At 41.3% G+C, this 13,075-nt stretch overlaps 1 protein-coding gene across 8 annotated transcripts in view; it reads right to left on the reverse strand.

The window, feature by feature from the left end:
* PTK2 (protein tyrosine kinase 2) overlaps positions 1-13,075 on the reverse strand; it is a 345,258-nt gene that overhangs the window by 292,946 nt on the left and 39,237 nt on the right. For 6 of the 8 annotated variants that reach the window (XM_055287368.1, XM_055287364.1, XM_055287367.1 and 3 more), the window contains exon 2: positions 7,988-8,084. The exons of 1 other annotated variant lie outside the window; for it this stretch is intronic. The gene's annotated coding sequence lies outside the window, so the exon portion shown is untranslated. Of the gene's footprint in view, positions 1-1,941; positions 2,010-7,987; positions 8,085-13,075 lie in introns of all 8 variants that reach the window. One more of the 8 variants, XM_055287366.1, reaches the window with a different exon arrangement.

Raw genomic sequence — 13,075 nt, forward strand, 5'->3', positions numbered from 1 at the left:
CTTTTTTCTCATCCCACGTCCCACCTTCTAGTACATTACATAATGTACTCATTTCCTTATTATTTTTTTATTATCTGCTTCCCTACACAATACAGACTCTGTTTGGTCTACTGGTACATCTATCTAAAGCAATTAGAACCATGCCAGGCACTTAGTAAAAGCTCAACAAACATTTCCTGAATTGTAAAGTCACAGTTCAAACCAATCTTTTACCAATATTACTAACTCCCACTGTCCTTCCAATAAGCCAGCCTGGAAAAAAACCCATTTCATGATTCAATACAAATATTAGGACAACTTATACCAGACTACACCTGGACTGCTGACAGCTAGCACCAGACAAAACGTCATTAACTAAAAAAATTGGTACATTCTAATTTAATTGTCACCAATCTCAGCTGAACCACAACACTCCTAGGCAAGCCTTTTCCATCCCTGCTTGGCTCTCTCCTCACTATCCCTATTTCAAACCTCCTTCACTATCATCGAGTCTCCAACGCCAGCATTGCTTTTTCCACTCATTCTTAGGAGATGACTTCAAATCCTACTTTAGAGAAATACAGAAGGCATTAGAAAAGAACTACCTCAACTGTCCCCACATCACTGTGCTACAAACCTCTCAATAAATATTTGTTCAATAAATAAGGAAACAGGATAAGAAAAATAAAATGTTTTGACCAAAGTTCCATAGCTAAAAGTGGCAGCACCAAAGTTTGAACTCGAGCTCATCTAACTCTAAAACTAGCCACAGAGCAAACCAACATATCACTCCACTTAAAATCCTCACCCTACAGATCAACATGCCACCCCACCACCTAAAATCCTCAGTGGTTTCAAGTTCAAGGTGGTGGAGTAATGAGTTTTATTCCTGTGAAGACTTCAATGAAACTGAAGTATGCAAGTTTTTTTTTTTTTTAAAGGTAAATAAGAGGAAGGGAAGAGCCACCAAAAGATGAGAATTCAACAAGTATCTAGCTATTAAAGAGGAGTACACGCACAGTGATGTGTAAAACAGAGACAAAACTCAAGTGAATATTGATGAGGCTTTGGGCCTGGCCATGAGGTAGGTATTGGTGAGGGCTGATGTTAATAGCCAGGGGTGAAAACAGGGTTTAACTGACTAGTTGTGCCCAGGCTAACTCAGCATTTACCCTCAGACAAAAAAAAAAAATTTAATTTTTAAAAAATCCCAAGGGGCTATTTCTCTAGAAAATAAAGCAAAGGTTTCTGGTATAGGTGTCAACATCCTTACAGTAAAACTCTCCTTTATTTTGTTATTTAGGGGCCCACAGACTAAAAGTATGCTGAAGCAAAGTACTTCAGTTCTGAATTCCCGGCAGGCGCTAAATCTAACTCAGAAAAGTAGCTAGTCCTGCTTCCCTATACCCTTACAGACAATAAAGGATCATCAGACATACAGGCAATACCACCTTCATGAAAAAGAAATAAATACCAGAGAAAACAAAGAGAAATACTGACCTTGAAAGAAAGCTAAGCTGGGAAAGCTCAAGAAAACTTAAAATTAAAAATAATAAACTAGTTTTAGAGTTCAACCCATGAGTCCCCAGAACACTTGGAGTTGCAGATAAAATGCAAATGTAAAAATCCCAACATAAAAGTAGTAACAAAAACATAAAATATGAGGCAGAACGGGGAGACATGCTGGAACTGGGGGGAAGCGTCAATATTTAGGGCAATACTATCTTTATCTTAAAAGGAATCAAGATATTGACATGAATCAATAACCCAAGCAAAGGAAAGATATTGGTAAAATTACAGCAGAAAACTTCTAAAAGAAAAATACACATATCAACTATTTAACAATAATAGTTGGAAGAGATATGGGGAATAACATAAATAAGCTAAACCTTTATACCCCAAATCAGAAAATCAACAGGTCATTTAAAACAGAGAAGTCACAAATGATAAAGTTTAACATACAATACAGTCAGCCATCCATGTCAGCGGGTTCCACATCCAGAATTCAACCAACCATGGATCTAAAATATCTGAGGAAAAAAAATGAATGACTGCATCTATACCGAGCATGTACTGATGTTTTTCTTGTCATTATCCCCGAAATAATACAGTATAACAACTATTTGCAAAGGATTTACATCGTATTCGGCATTATAAGCAATCTAGAGATGACTTACAGTTGACCCTTGAACAACATGGATTTGAATGGTACAGGTCCACGTATAAAGGGATTTTTTTTTCAATAATAGTTATACTGAGTGCGCCTGCCTCTCCTGCCTCCCCTTCCACTTTTACCACCCGAGACAGCAAGACCAACCCCTCTTCTTCCTCCTCCTCCTCAGCCTACTCAACATGAAGACAATGAGAATGAAGATGTTTATGACGATCCACTTCCATTTAATAAGTATATTTTATCTTCCTTATGATTTTCTTAATATTTTCTTTTCTCGAGTTTACTCTGTTGTAAAAATACAGTATATAATACATATAACATACAAAATGCGTTAATCAACTGTTTATATTCTCAATAAGGCTTCCAGTCTACAGTACTGATGGCAGTGGAAGCCAGTCTGGAGGCACTGCTGCCAAGACACAGGCTGCAGTGGGGCCGGCAGGAGCTGGAACAGGTGGAAATCCCAACCCCCTACTGAGTTGGCGGGGTGGGAGCCCCACATTCCCAGGTACAGCTGCAGCCTCCTAGCCTCGGCTCCGGACCTGGGCATCCCTGCGTTCTTAGGGGTCTGGGAAGCCCCCCGCCCTCACAGGCTCCTGGCCTCTCCCCAGCCCACTCCAGGGCAGAGCAAAGTTGTGGCTGAGCCTGAGTCTGTCACAACCTGGCTGAGTATGCATGTGCTTGAGGCAGCGCTGACACACCAGCCCCCTGCCACCCTGGCCCACTCCAGACTTTGGGCACTGACAAGCATGGGAGGGTGGCTCAGTGTGGGCCTGCAGGCACACCTCGTCATGAACAGCCTAGGTGCCATGGATGGCATGTTGATGGTAGGAGAAGGCAGAAAGGCTCCTGGACAGAAAGGGGCAGGTCCCCCATGAAATTCCACCTTCAAGCCAGGGACAGCCTTGAAGCCCTGGGGGCCAGGCCACCAGTTATGGGTGGAGTCCACGGCCTGGAGTGAGAACTTACGGTGCTTTTTCCGGGCCTGCCCATGGCCCAGTCAGTAAGCACTTCCTCCCTTCTGAGCCCATAAAAACCCCAGACTCAGCCAGACTCAGAGAGATGTTAGGACTACCAGCTGCAGGAAGGAGCTACCCACTTTGGGTCTCTTCAACTCACCAGGACAACCTGCCTGTGGAAAGGAGCTACCCACTTTGGGTCTCCTGAGAGCTGTTCTGCCGCTCAATGAAGCCCCTCTCCACCTTGCTCACTCCCCAGTTGTCTGTGTACCTCATTCTTCCTGGACACCGGATAAGAACTCAAGACCTGCCGAACGGAGGGACTGAAAGAGCTATAACACAAACAGGCCTGAAACATGGCCTCCTGCTCGCCATGTTGCAAGCAACAAGCAGAGGAGAACCCCCGAACCAGGGCTATGACACCTTCTTTGGGGCTTTGCAGTTCCTGGCATCTCCTCTCTTCTGGGCACCACCTCGTTCCCCTCATCCAGATGCGGGTTCCCACAGCAGAGGTTGCATGCAGTACATCTGGTCCAGCTGCTGCCTTGCACAGAACCAGCACCTGTGCCAGTGCCTGGAGCTGCCCACCCTGCTACAGCAGCTGGCTGTGCAAGGTGGCCGGACTGCACGCTCACACACCCACACACCCCTCACAGCTCTGCACCTGGCTCACCCTTGGCAGGTGTGGGATCCAGGCTTGTAATGTGAGCCAAGCACAGCATGCCAAGCCGAGCAGGCGGAACATGCCCAGTGGGCATGGGCAATACTCAGGCAGAAGGCGCCACCAGCCACCGTGATTTCTGGCTGGTGAAGCGACACCCCAAGGATCCTGTGACACTATTAGTAGTTAAGTTTTGGGGAGTCAAAAGTTATACACAAATTTTCAACTGCAAAGGGGATGGGCACCCCTCACCCCTGCATTGTTCAGGGGTTAACTGTGTATAAGAGGACATACATAGGTAATATGCAAATATTACATGATTTTATATATGAGACAGGCTCCATAGATTTTGGCATCTTGGGGGAATCCTGGAACCAATCCCCCACAGATATGGAGGGACCACTACATATTAGGAGGTACCTAATAATATAAATAATAAAAATATATATTTTTTTGAGTCAACACTCCCGGAACCTCACAGCCCAATCTATCTCAGCTGTGCTCATCTGCCCACATGCTATAAAAGATGCTTTTATTCACAAATATGGGATGTTGCAGAAGGGTCTCAGGGAGGCCTTCCTTTCTGTCCACCACCTTCCCACGCCACATTAACCCTGAAAATTATCTCCATATATATCCCAGCAACTCAATTCCTCCCAAACTTTCCTTTGCTTGCCTAGAATTCTGGTCCTAAAATATCTCCCTCCCAAATTTCTGTCTTCCAGTGTGTCACTTAAAAACAAGGCAAGGACCAAGAACCAACTCTGCCAAAGCTAGCTGCTTCGCAACCAGATTCATACCGCAGGAGCTCAAATGGCCCAAGGGACATATGAAGGGGAACTCTGTGAAATAAGGGACCTATATCTCAGCATTACGTCATGAAATTCAACGGATTGGAAGCCAGACTTACACATATGGCCTGACCATCTGTCCAGAATTTGCAGGGGGGCTGGGTGGGGGGAATTACAGGAACACTGGTTATGAGGTTATTTTCCTGGGTTTATATATTTTCTAATGATTTTAAAAAGACAAACCAGGATGGGCAGATTTTGTCCTATAGCTAAAAAGGTCCAATGAGGCCAGGAGTGGTGGCTTACGCCTATAATCCCAGCATTCTGGAAGGCTGAGGTGGGAGAATCACTTGAAGCTAGGAGTTTGAGACCAGCTTGGGAAACAAAGGAAGATTCATCTCTACAAAAAAATTTTTTGAATTAGCCAGGCATGGTAGCATGTGCCTATAGTCCCAGCTACTTGGAGACTGAAATGGGCGAATCATTTGAGCCCAGGAGTTCAGAAGCTACAGTGAGCTATGATCATACCACTGCACTCCAGCCTGGGTGATGGAGCAAGACTCTATCTGCAAAGAAAAATATAAAAAAAAAAAAATTTTTTTTAAGTTCCAATGAGCCAATGAGCTGGCTCTTGGGTGACAAATAGCTGGTTTGTCATCTCACCTCTCTTTAGACTTTCGTTTCCCAGCACATTACACTAAGAATATAAGTTTTGTATTTCTGCTATGAAACTGTCTTGTGCTATACCAAGAGGAAATATTTTTACAGCTAATGTTGCTGAAAAGTTACATTTGGTATTCTTTCTTTTGCTCAGATCTACTAAGAGAAGAGAACTTATTTTGTGACAAGCGTTAAACAGTCCTAATTCAGCGTGTAGTGAAAGTTAACTGCAGGTTAAGCAGAGATGAAATAACAAAAACTGCCCTCACACACAGACTCACACCCAAATAAACAGAATGCACTGTTATAGGAAGAAAGGTACAATATGGACAGGGGGAAGGAAATAGGGGGACACAAATAGAGGGACTGTGACCTTCTCACACTGTAACATAATCACATCTGGCACAGCACAAGGGACAGAGTAGGCTCCTCTCCCTTAGCCCATGAAAGACAGGGGGACACAGGACCAAGACTTCTACGCCTTGCAAAGAAATGGAAACTGTATGACATAATTTCCCTTCACTAATACCTAGAAATAGATTTGGGAGAGAAAAGAGAACAAAGAAAGACATGAACTGACACTCATGTGGAAATTAAAAAATAATCCTAGGCCCGTACTCCAAAAACAATTGCGAAAGTCAAATCTATTTCTAGTCCAAGTTTATGAGATATTTACTGTAACAACATAAAACAAAATGCCCAAAAAGAGATTTATAAATATTCTATGAACCTATCTGTCCTCAATTTACCACCAGACTTAGAAGAAAGAGCAACCTTTGGAAACAAGACAAAGTAGGATTACCCTCAATTGTATGATTTCTAAACTGTTAAACATGCACCAAGATCTACAAGTTACAAACTGACAAATTACAAGTAATATAATCTCTCTAGGGCTCCGTTTTCTGCTCATGAAAATGAGAAAAATGGCACCAAATAATCATTGCTAACAATTTTGAGTGAACACCTTATGCATATCTCACAGCATCTTCGTAATAACCCCATAAGGGAGATTCTATAATAATCCCCTTTGTCAGATTAAAAAACAATAGCTTTCAATAGATTAAATAATTTGATTAAAATTAAGGAGTTAGGAAATATACTACCTAGCTAAACCAATATCTGAATCTAGAACCCATGAGAATAAGATACAGCTATCCCCACTTATCTGCAGGGGATATGCTCCTAGACCCCCCAGTAGATGCCTGAAACTAGGGACTGTACTTGGCGCTATATATACTATGTTTTTCCTATACATGCATACCTACAATAAGGTTTAATTTATAAATTAGGGACTCTAAGAGATTAACAACAATAACGTAATAAAATAGAACAATGATAACAATATGCCAGCATCACTACTACCCCTCCGTTTGGGGGCCATGATGAAACAAACTAAGGGTTACTTGAACACAAGCACTGTCATTCCTTAACAGCTGACCTAACTCAGATGGCTACTAAGTGACTAACGGGCGAGCAGCATACACAGTGTGGTGGATATGCTGGACAAAGGGACAATTCACATCCCAGGTGGGACAGGGCAGGACAGGGTGGGACAGATAAGGATGCATGAGATTTCATCAGGCTACTCAGGATGGCACACAATTTAAAACATAAATTGTTTACTTCTGAAATCTTCTACTTAGTATTTTTGGACTGCAGCTAACATTGGGTAACTGAAACTACAAAAAGCAAAACCACAGACTGGCGGGGAGGGAGCTGCTCTACCAGTCAAGAGCACAACACTGTGAGCCAGAATGAGTCTGAATCCCAGCTTTGCCATTTACTAATTTAGTAATCTTTTCTTTGAGACGGACTCTTGCTCTGTCACTCAGGCTGGAGTACAGAGGCACGATCCTGGCTCACTGCAGCCTCAAATTCCTGTGATGCAGGCATGCATCACCACATCTGACAATTTTTGTTTTTTGTTTTTTTCAGAGACAAGGTCTTGTTGTTACCCAGGCTGGTCTGAATTTTTTTTTTTTTTTTTTTTTTTTTGAGACAAGAGTCTTGCTCTGTCACCCAGGCTGGAGTGCAGTGGCGCAATCTCAGCTCACTGTAACCTCCACCTCCTCCTGTGGAGGTTCAAGGAATTCTCCTGCCTCAGCCTCCCAAGTAGCTGGGATTTACAACAGCTGGGTGCAACATCATGTCTGGCTAATTTTTGTATGCTTAGCATAGATGGGGTTTTGCCATGTTGGCCAGGCTGGTCTCGAACTCCTGACCTCAAGTGATCCGCCTGCCTCAACCCCCCAAAGTGCTGTGATTACAGGCGTGAGCCACCGCACCCAGCCACTTGGTCTCAAACTCCTGAACTCAAGCAATCCTCCTGTCTCAGCCTCCAGCCTCCCAAAGTGCTAGGATTACAAGCATGAGCCACTGTGTCTGGCTGTAACTTAGTATCCTTTAACCTCTCTGTATTTTGGTTTATGCAAATGTGAAATAGGGAAGAACAGTAAACCTTACTTACAAAGTTATTGTGAGGATTCAATTAGTAATTGTAACTTAGAGTGTTTATAATGTACCAGATAGTATTCTAAGCACGTTATTATTAACCATTATTATACTACGTCTCTCAGAAAAAAATATATAAAGTATCTACACATAACAGGCACTAAACAATTTATATTTCTTCCCTCACCCACCCTGCAAAATCAACTACCTTTTGTTTATTTCTATTGTACGTCAAAGAGACACTAAGACAGGTGAAAGAAAAAACAAAACCAAAAATCTCAAGACACAAGTATAGCAAGAGAATTATACTCACAGTTCAGAAGGCCACAATAACTCTGAAGAAATCAAATGACAATTTAAAAAAATACTTCTAATTTCTCTTTCCTCTTTCCATTGCAGTCAAAGAGAACCTGAAAGATAAGATATATATATATATGTATATATATATATATACATATATATATATACATATATATATATAACTACCATTATTTCACTAGTTTTTTTTCAAGGCTTTATTGTACTGTCCACCTTACAGTTAGCTTCTTCACTGCTTACCATACATACTGTACTGGACCTTGAATGAAGAATAACAAATTTGGAAAAGGCCTGTCTTCAAACCCGTATTTTAGTTGAAGGAAATATACATGAAATAACTAAGAACCATTAAAACTTCAACAGGCATAATTAATCTGACACAAAATTAGCTAACAAATTCAGAGGACGATGGCAAACAGAATATACACATGTATTTCACTTCCACTAAAATTATACAAAGGACATAGATATGGTTTGGCTGTGTCCCCACTCAAATCCTAAATTGTAGCTCCCATAATTCCCATGTGTTGTGGGAGGGACCTGGTGAGAGGTAACTGAATCATGGGCAGGTCTTTCCCATGTTCTTCTCATGATAGCGAATAAGTCTCACAAGATCTGAGGGTTTTATCCAGGGGAGTTCCCCTGCACACACTCTCTCTTGCCTGCTGCCATGTGTAAGATATGTCTTGCTTCCCCTTCACTTTCTGCCATGATTGTAAGGCCTCCCCAGCCATGTGGGACTGTGAAGTCAATTGAACCTCCTTCCTTTATAAATTACCCAGTCCCAAGTATGTCTTTATTAACAGTGTGAGAACAAACTAATACAGACATATTAAAAAGATAAATTTAAAAACCAAACCCACAGGACAGGGAGAAATGAAAGAAAAAGTAACAGAATTTTTGAAGCTATAAGAAAAGCCTCTAACACTGAAGATGGAAACCGAACAAACAGGGAAACAGAAAAATTTGGAGGAAACGAACTATAAAAGATTGGAAGCACAGCAAATGACTCAGCAAGCCCAATGCTGCCAGACCAAGCCAGCCGCCAAAAACACTAAGAACCAACTCCATTTCCACAGCCATGTCGGGAGAAGGTTCAGAACTGGCAGCACTAAATGCAGACAGCACAAGGGGTAAAGAAGGTGGAGGCATAAAGGATGACGGAGGTTGGGTGAAGACTATCTACGATGCAGCTAAAGCCTCAACACCATGCCTTCACGGGACTCCCCAACCATGACAGAAGACTGGGGGCTCTCTGGAAAAGGAGAGCATCCTTAGACAGAAGTCACCCTGCCCAACTGTACAAAACAGAGGTCGACCTAGTCACTGAACATACATTTCAGCTCCTCCACTACCCTCTATGCACTCTCCTCTCAAACTTCGGATAGTCAGGTCTTTACTCTGCAGGAACCTGATACGTCTAAGAAGAAAGATCTAAAGATACCAACACTGGCGATTTCCCAACAAATGGGCCATCCAGAATATCCTGATGCAAAAATCAGAGTCAAAAGACTGAATCCACTTACTAAAGCTTCCAAAGAATTTTTTTTACTCACCACAAGGAAATTAATACCAGACATGTGAGAAAACTCTGTAACACAAAAGATAGAGAACAACACAGGAGGGTGGGGAAGGGGGGAAGGAATAAAAAAGCCACTTGGGGGAAACAACACCTTACTCACGTGTTTTAGTGAAGCTGGGGAAAGCAGACCTACTGTGCTGCCAGTTGTATAAAAGTCTAGCACATATGATTATGTACAGTACCTAACACTTGATAAACAATTATGTTACTGGCTTATTTACTGTGCACTTTTAATTATCATTGTAGAGTACACGCCTTCTACTTATTTAAAAACGACAACTGCAAAACGGCTCAGGCAGGTCCTTGGGGAGGTATTCCAGAAGGCACTGTTAACCTAGGAGATAACAGTTCTATGTGTGTTATTGCCCCTAAAGACTTTCCAGTGGGATAAGATACGAAGGTGGAAGATACTGATATTGATGATCCTGACCTTGTGTGGGTCTACCCTAATGTGTATATTTGTGTCTTCATTTTAACAAAAAAGTTTAAAAACGATAAATTAGGCTGGGCACCGTGGCCCACACCTATAATCCCAGCACTTTGGGAGGCTGTGGGTGGATCACCTGAGGTCAGAAGTTCAAGGCCAGCCTGACCAACATGGAGAAACCCTGTCTCTACTAAAAATATAAAATTAGCCAGGCATGATGACACATGCCTGTAGTCCCAGCTACTCAAGAGGCTGAGGCAGGAGAATCGCTTTGAACCCAGGAGGCGGAGGTTGCAAGTGAGCCGAGATCATGCCATTGCACTCCAGCCTGGGCAACAAGAGCAAAACTCCATCACAAAAACAAACAAACAAATGAAATGATAAATTGAAATTTTAAAAAAATACAGAAAAGCTCATAGAATATGGATATAAAGAAAATATTGGCTAGGTACGGTGCCTCGCTCCTATAATCCCGGCACATTGGGAGGCCGAGGCAGGTGGATTGCTTGAGTCTAGAAGTTTGAGACCAGCCTGGGCAACATGGTGAAACCCTATCTCTACAGAAAAAATTAGCTAGGCATGGTGGCACACGCATGTAGTCTCAGCTACTTGGGAAGCTGAGGTGGGAGGATCACTTGAGCCTGGGAAGGGGAGGTTGCAGTGAGCTGAGACAGTGAGCAAGACCTTGTATTAAAAAATATATATATTTTGTTGTACTGCTGTACAATGTGTCTCTGTTGTAAACTAAGTGTTATTACAAAATAGTCAAAAGTTTAAAAACATTTAAAAGTTTATAAAGTTATAGTAAGCTACGGTTATTACTGAAGAAAAATATTTTTTATTAACTTAGTGTACAGCCTAAGTGTACCGTGTTTATAAAATCTACAGTAGTGTACAGTGATAATCTAGGCCTTCACATTCACTCACCACACACTCACTGACTCACCCAGAGCAGCTTTCAGTCCTGCAAGCTCCATTCCATTCATGCATGTAAGTGCCCTATACAGGTATATTTTTTAATCTTGTATATAATATTCTTATTGTACCTTTTCTATGTTTAGATACACAAATACTTACCAATGTGTTACAACTGCCTACCATATTCAGTACAGTAACATGCTGTACAATTTTGCAGTCTAGGAGCAATAGGCTATACCATATAGCCCTGGCATGCAGTACGCTACCATCTAAATTTGCTGAGTACACTCTATGACATTTGTACAATAATGAAATCACCTAATGCATTTCCTGTCGTTAAGCAACTCATATATAAAAATCAAAAACAGAATTACAAAAAGAAAAAGACAAATCCACAGTGATAGATTTTATTTCATTTATCTCTCATGGAATAGCAGTTCAAAGTCTCTTGTCCATCCTGCTAATGAGTTAACTACCTTTTTCTTGACATGTTACATATTTTTTATGCAAACTCTGTTAGAACTATGATTTACCAATATCCTCTCCCACTCCATAATTTGCCTTTCACTCTCCTAATAATTTTTTGTTTTTGAGATAGCGTCTCACTCTGTCACCCAGGCCAGAGTACAGTGGTATGATCATGCCTCACTGCAGCACCAACCTACTGGGCTCAAGCAATCCTCCTGTCTCAGCCTCCTGAGTGGCTGGGACTAACAGGTGTATGCCACCATACCCAGCTAATTTCTTTTTTTTTTAAATTTTTTGTAGAGACAGGGTCCCACTATGTTACCCAGGCTGGTCTCGAACTCCTAGACTCAAGCAATCCTCCTGCTGGGGTCTCCCAAAGTGCTGGGATTGCAGAAGCCACCATGCCAAGCCTAATAATGTCTTTTGAGGAATATGATGTCCTAACTTCAATGTAGCACAACTCATCGATTTTTCTTTTATGGTTGCTTTTTGTGTCTAGAGATAATAAGATGTTATCCATCATTATCCTCTAAAACTATGCTCTCCAACACAGTACCCACTAGTCACGTGCTAAGGAGCACTTGAAATGTAACTAGGCCAAACTGAGATGTAAGTGTAAAATACACACTGAATTGCTAAAACTATAGTATCCTTGCCCCCCAAAATAAAATATACTAATAATGTTTAAATTACTTGCACATTAAAATGTATCTGAGCATTACTGGGTTAAATACAAAATATTAATTTATCTGTTTTTCCTATTTAAATTTGGCTTCTAGAAAAATTTAAAATCACATGTGGCTCACAATGTATTTCTATTAAACACCGTTATACTAGTTTTATTTAATCTTTTCATATCTATAAATCCACTTGAAATTATTTTTTATTATGTGAAGCAAATTATTATTTTTCCCTGTATGGATACTCAAATAACCCAGCACCATTTATTGAAAAAGTATCTCTTCCCTGTTGCTCTACAATGTCAATTTGTCACAGATCAATTGTCACAAAAGAATATATACAGTATAATTCTATTCCTATAAAGTTTAAAACTATACAAAAGTTAATCCTAATGTTTAGAGACACATAATAGGGAGTAAAATTATTTTTTTAATGGAAATGACTGTCACAGAAGTCAAGATGATGGGAAAGGGAGTAAAAGGCTGGCAATCATTTTTTACCTGAATGTGGTTACGCACATATATATTTTTTAAACAAAAGTAGGCCAGGTGCAGTGGCTCACGCCTGTAATCCCAGCACTTTGGGAGGCCGAGGCGGATGGATCATGAGGTCAGCAGATCGAGACCATCCTGGCTAACACAGTGAAACCCCGTCTCTACTGAAAATACAAAAAAATTTGCTGGGCGTGGTGGCGGACCCCTGTAGTCCCAGCTACTCAGGAGGCTGAGGCAGGAGAATGGCGTGAACCTGGGAGGCGGAGCTTGCAGTGAGCCAAGGTCACGCCACTGGACTCCAGCCTGAGCAACAGAGCCAGACTCCGTCTCAAAAAAAAAAAAGATTTGGTACTACAAATCAGTCTCACCAAGTTAATACTAGAGCTCACCTAACAAAAAGTACTTATAGTACACATTTTTTTTAAAGGCAATGATTTAAGCCTGGTAAGGAAATTTTAGATAAAAGAAAGCAAAGGTTTCTTTTATAGGTTTAATTCTTTTAAAGATTTCATT

This window comes from Symphalangus syndactylus, chromosome 7 (assembly GCF_028878055.3).
Source record: "Symphalangus syndactylus isolate Jambi chromosome 7, NHGRI_mSymSyn1-v2.1_pri, whole genome shotgun sequence".
NCBI classification, from domain to species: Eukaryota; Metazoa; Chordata; class Mammalia; order Primates; family Hylobatidae; genus Symphalangus; species Symphalangus syndactylus.